The 6,733-nt window shown below is 29.7% G+C and overlaps 1 long non-coding RNA gene across 1 annotated transcript; it reads right to left on the minus strand.

Annotated features, from left to right (window-relative positions):
* Positions 1-784: 784 nt before the first annotated feature.
* Positions 785-3,844, minus strand: LOC147814206 (uncharacterized). The gene is made up of 3 exons (XR_015432712.1): positions 3,688-3,844; positions 2,303-2,379; positions 785-1,029 (listed from the first exon to the last, which is right to left on the minus strand). It is a non-coding gene; the product is annotated as an uncharacterized LOC147814206 (long non-coding RNA).
* Between the last annotated feature and the right edge of the window lie 2,889 nt (positions 3,845-6,733).

The raw sequence follows: 6,733 nt of genomic DNA on the forward strand, positions 1-6,733 counted from the left end.
AAGAAATTGAAGAGCGGTCCAAAGAAAGCATCTAATCGAGCGTCAATACTAGTAGTTACTAAAAATTTAATAAGTTTTAGACATACATGTGAGAATATTTCCTAAACTGTTTCAAAGGAAAAAAATAGAGTAAGCTAAAATTATAGTTGCAATTTGAATGCTTAATCATGTTGTATCTAGAATAGTTGACTATTTCATACCATTTGCTTTTTAGTATAACCCGAAACAAACCAGGTATTAAGTGTAAATAATCAGAGGCTTCACCCATTTTCCTGAGAAGTTTGAGAGAAACTCTAGAATGGAAACTTCCAATTTTGTTTGCTATAATCAAAATGTTAAAAATTATAAATGAAACTTGTTTTTTAGTTTAAATATTTCACATATGAGAAATGTCAATAGATTACAGTAATTTTACTCAAATTGTAGCAAAACTCAAACGACATAATTCAAGATAGACTAATACAACACTTAGTAATATTGTAATTCTAATTTGGAAAAAGACTGCAGAATTGCAAAAATCGGACCAATGGTGTGAAACTATGAAACTTTTCGTCAGAAAATTTTAAAAACAATCATTCATCTATTGGAGAAATAGAATTACATATTATGCATTCGATGAACATAGTTTGGGAATGACGAAGCGCCGATTTAACACTTGCTCGAACTCTGATCAAGCATTCTAAAATTTGCGTAGGCCGGAGTTAATATCTCAGCACTGAAAAATTGCATAATGATTTCTGCAATAATACATTGACCTAAAACTTAAGTCATAGAAGAATACGAATAAATTTCCAAAGCATTTAATTCCATAATACAAATACAAAGTTTTAAAACCAGCTAGTTAAAAGCGTGGGTAAAATTGATGCAGAAACTGATTAAAAACACTTTTAGAATTCTCCATTTGCTTCAGCCGTAGAGACAGTAGGAACGGGAACTGTGGTTGGAATATGTTTGCACCAATGGACGTACTGCGATGATTGAGTTTTATCATAAGAAAAAGAACAAATTGTACCTTCCTGGCAAACACATCTGAAAAAGTAACCAAATGTTAGAATTGGCAAGGTCGTCCAATTATTTGGAGTAGGACATTATAAAACAACGGAGATCTAACAATTGTTCGCACTACGCTTTTACAAACTCAAACCAAGTATTTCAAATTAATAAAGATTCTAATCTTCATATTTTGCAACAAGGAAAGGTAGTTAACGAACATTGAATTTAGTATTGATATTAGGATTTTAAAAATACTCCATTTCAGATTCAGGTATAATGAAAATTTAGTAAATCTCAAAATATACAGAGACACCTAGCCTGCCACCTTAACATTGTGAAAAATTACTTTAAGACTTCCGTACAATTAAAAATTTGTTGGTAAACTGAACTTAATTAAAAAACTGAACAGCTTTTTAACAACATGCTGCACAAAAGAGTTCACAATTTTCACTAATATGACAATTTAAGATAAAATCTTTTGTGGAATATGTTTGAAATTGTTATTCAAAATATTTTGGCGAAAGATAAATCATTAAGAGCAGATAGAATTCATTTGAAAAATGGAAAACTGAAACTAGTTCTGAACCAACTCCTTAGAAAAATAAAATTTTAAACTATCAGAGTTCTAGGATTTTAAATACTAACTACTCATAAATTGAGAGCCAATACAACGAGATATGTGAATAGTTTCAAACATAAACAAAATTTGAGCTTAAACGTTCATTAAAAATATCAGGAGATAGTGTCATTATCTTTACAAAATTTTAAATAATTCTCTTTATATTCCTCCAACAATAAAATCAAAAGCATACTGATATTTTAAACTATTTTTATTTACTGATAAAATAAAAATATTTATTTACTGATTCATGCAAATTTCAGCCAGTTTCTATAGATACTATAATAAATAGCCAAAACAGACTTCAAAAAGTTTTTAAACTCTGGACAGTACATAGAGGACTATCTCTGACTAGTTGAATCTTTATTACTAAAATATTAGCTTTATAGACAATTTTAGATCAGAAAATTCTGTAGTATAACTTCTAGAGATTTTAAACTTAAACCATTCCCTACAGGTTTATTGAAAAGTAATTCTTCAAAAGAACTTAAAATAGTTCACTGATTACAATGCTCAATATTGAAAGTTACGAAAAAGCGAAATAATTTTAAAATTACATAGTACAGTTACTTGAAATTTTACAAGTGTTGATGGTACATTGTTACTCTTAATTACAGAAATTAAGGGAAAGTTTAAGAAAAGCCAGAAATAGTAGAAGGCAAAGCCTAGAATAAAATTAAAAATACTTACGGTGCATCTACGACTTCTATAACAACTTTCCTATTATTGTAAACCTCAAACTTGCAAGGAGTCGTTAAACCACAGATCTAGGGGAAAAAAAGGAAATTTATTGGCATTTAGATGTACTAACCCCGAAAAAACAATGTTGTATCTGCAGATGTTAACGAAAAATCGTTAACTCAAACCTATTCAATACAGATATACGGCACTGAGACAGTCTTTTAATTGCTCGACTAAACCTATTAAGGATCAAAACTTTTACGTTTAACTAACTAAAGAAAACACAAAGGATAATAAGCTAAAACTGCAAAAGATAATCTGATAGAAGCTTCTGAGCCAAAAATAGTCAAGTTATACATTTACAGACCATAAAAACTTTAATCATCTTTAAAATCTTGCTGCGCGTATTAAGTTTTTATTTCTATTAGATAAAATTAGATATTATTAGATATTATTATTAGATAAAAGTTCTAATATGCTTATCTTAAGACAAATTTAAATCTCTTCATGGTATATGAAAACCGAGAAACTACTCTAAATATTTACAAAAGTTAACACTTAACAAAGGAATTTAGAGAAATGACTTTACGTCTAGTCTTAAAATTACAAATTAGAGCATTGAAAAAAATTTAACCCAAAATTTAAATTCATTTATTAAATGCTTCTTAAAAGTAAGTTTAAACCCGATTAACGAGGAATATATTTGAAACACTTATGCCAATTAAGTTTATTAATTATGTACTGTCGCTGACCCCCTGTCATATACCTTCTAGGAACAATTACTGACTTAGGAAGCAATCTCAGAAATATTTTAAGTTTATCTTTAGTGAAAACAAAATGGGTTATTCAGTTACTTTCCGACAAGTTTGGTTTCGTATAAAATAGTATTTTTTTATAACTAAACGTCTTTTTCCGAGAATTGCGCAAATTAAATCCACATTTAAAAACTGATCAGTGATTAAATTTGCACGACACTCTAGAAAGTTAGATAAGCTACGAATTTTATATGCAGTAGTGTAAAATCACAACATGTTCAATTTAGGAAGCTACGAGGATCTTAGCAAAGCTAAAATTTTTTCTTCCTTATGAAAAGTTAATAGCTTTATTTTAATTTAACAAGATTGCTTTTTAAAATTTTATTTATAAAAAGGAAGATTTTTGTAGATATTCAGCTTAATATCTAAAATGTTATCGAAAAATAAGCAAACTGATTAACGTAGAGGAACAAAATAATTGGCCTAATAGTTAAAGATTTTAGGACTTCAATCACTAAGATTTGAATTTTAAGAAGAACCCTTTTAATTATCTACAATAATTTTGACAGTGACATATTTTTACTGAACTGAAAACAAATTATAAGGGTAAAAAGAATTTTAGCAAAGCTGAATCTTTACCGGAAGCTCCTCTGCGAGTCCATATTCCAATAAAACAACAGCCAAACAGCAGAAAAGAACACTCTTGATAAACATGATAAAAGATTCAGACTAAACAGCTGAAACAGAGGAAAAGCAATACAAGCGGTCCAATACCATTATCACGAAAATTTATGTATTTATAGAGATTTTGTTCAGGTGAACTGGACCCTTATTGGTCCAAAGTAATTAGTATTTTACATAAATGCGTGAGTCTCTTTTGTGAACTGATCGTAAAGACACGGTTCCCACTAGAAAACCGAAGTCAAGCATCACTGACTGAGATTAGTAAGCGGGTGGGTGATCATTTTGATCAGAATGCGTAGGGATTTGCAGTGGATTTGCAGTATCGGCCCTCGTTAAACTGTTCCATCGTAAAGTGATCGACTTCATGTGCAGGTCGACGGGCTACCAAAGAAGGGGAGCCATCCCCTCTGCAGAGAATCAAAATTGCAATGGCATCGGGTCATCCTCAGGGATGTATCCCAGACCGTCGACAATAGCCCATTGTGTAGCTCTAGTGCAATATCAATAAAATACCTACTTACCTACATAAATGCGTGCTGACTGAAGAGTATGTCCTTCCGTCGTTCTCTTTTCAGTTTTTAGGTATCGGGTTCAGTTCCTGCAGTTACCATGAATGATTCTTTTATACTTAATTTGCTATATTCGTGCCCAACATTAGACTATTAGTAAGACACTATTTACAGTAGATAATCGAAATCAAGCATCACTGGCAGCGGCCAGTGAGTGGGTGGGTACCCTTATGAAAATTTAAGGTATATTTAAGGTTGATTTGAGGTATTTTTGAGGAATTAAGGTTGTTTTGAGGTATATTTGAGGTATATTTAAGGTTGCAGAGAAAACAGCAATAAAAATTATACCTCGTAAAGGTTGTAATTAAGATGTACGAGGTTGATTTATATATACTTCAGCTTGTTTTGAGGTTGTTTAAAATTTACTTCAAATCAACCAGACTGATAAGGAGATTTTTAAGGTATACCAGGTTTATTTTCTTACACTTGTAACAAAAGAGGTATTTTTGAGGTATAAAAATTTTTACCTTATTTCAACTAATGATAAAAAGGTATTTATTGAGGTATATGAAGTCATTTTATTTATACCTAAGCTTATTTTGAGGTTGTTTTAAATTCACTTCAAATCATCCAGACTGATAAGATGATTTTTAAGGTATACGAGGTTGTTTCTCTTACACTTGTAACAAAAGAGGTATTTATGAGGTATAAAAAAATCAACCTTATTTCAACTAACGAGAGTGAGGTAATTACGAGGTATAAAAAGTATACCTTTTTTCTACTAACGATATTGAGGTATTTATGAGGTATAAAAAAATATACCTTATTTCAACTAAAGAGAGTGAGGTATTTATTGAGGTGTTGAAGTCATTTTATTTATACCTAAGCTTGTTTTAAGGTTGCTTAAAGTACACTTCATATTAACTAACTCACTTCCCAGAGTTCCATGCGAGACGGCAAATGGCGTGTGTGTTGAGTCTATTCGAAATTCGGTAAGTGTGCTTGACATTTATTAATTTAGTTTTATCACTTTTAATCAAATATGCTTCAATTTTGAAACTTAAATTTTATTATTTTTGTTTTAACGACGCTTCCTGATCTTAAATAATTTAAGTTGGAGGATATTCTTAGAGGCTATCGTTGTAGGCATAGCAATAAGAGAGAATAACCGAAATATTTCTCGTCACTGTTTTGGGTAACATTACTGGTGAATCGTTACAGCAGGTTATGCACAGTATATTTTATTGTTTGTAGTTCAGTCAAATCGAACTATTCTTTTTATTTTGCTTAAATGTATATGTTTTAACGTAGCAGTATGCACGCTGATTAATTGAGAAAAATGTTCACAATTTCTCTTATAAATAAATCATTGAAAATTGAAAGATTTTAAAAATAGCAATTTTGCTTTGAAATCCCACTACAGCTGTATGCTTATCGTTTGGATATTTGTTGCAAAGTTTATATATATATATATATATATATATATATATATATATATATATATATATATATATATATATATATATATATATATATATATATATATTTACAGAGCTTATCCACAGTTCCCTGATATTACTGAGATGGCCTAGGCTGTAAATAGCACATGCGCGGCGGCGCAGAAGAAGAGACAAGCAAGCTACTGCTCAGCCTTCCCCTAGGATATAGTTCTGAATTTATACCTAAAAGAAAAAGTAATCTCTCCTAATAAACTACAGAATTTATGTAATTGCTGATAACAATAGTTTGCTAGATATTTGATAATTGAAAACTAGTAACTGCACTAGCTCACTTCTTCATGTTTGATCACAAAACTGCTATTTTCACTACATGTTATTTTCTCGCATTTTACCCATGTTAATTATTTACTAAGCAGATTGTTAATACTTATTAGAATATTGGACAGAATGAAATTAAATCCGATTTCAAGTTTATATTTCAATTTGTTTCAAGGTTATGAGCTTTTTCATGCAGCTGTTTATGGTTCACTACTTCAAAAATGTGCGAATTTCGGAAATTTTAAATATTTTAGAAATAAGTCAGTATAGTATGCAATTTTAATCCCGAATTGAATAAAATCAATTGCAAATAAAAACATTTATTGTTGAAAGTAATATGCATTATTTTGAGTTTCATCCTATGGGATGTGTATTTATATTTAAACAAGTGTTTGTAACAACTAACTATTAGTTTTATTCTGCTCGGTATTATAAGTTATATAGGAGATATTATACTCAACTTATTTTAAAAGTATTATTTCAAATCATTCTCTCTTAGACATTTTCCTCACATAAAATTACTCACAACTTTAAAATAAATGCTCCTTATCAGCTTGTAATTTGTTCTATTCGATTGAGTGTAAAAGAAGAATAAAAATTGGTACATAACTTTAAAATTTTAATTTATTAAACGATTGTAGATTCTTGATTACATTGATTAAAAATTATTAAAATAACTATTTTTTAAGAAACTCTGATGTGATTGACAATAAC

The sequence above is a fragment of the Parasteatoda tepidariorum genome, chromosome 3 (genome assembly GCF_982258835.1).
Source record: "Parasteatoda tepidariorum strain Cologne lab strain chromosome 3, Ptep-v5.0, whole genome shotgun sequence".
In the NCBI taxonomy this organism is placed as follows: Eukaryota; Metazoa; Arthropoda; class Arachnida; order Araneae; family Theridiidae; genus Parasteatoda; species Parasteatoda tepidariorum.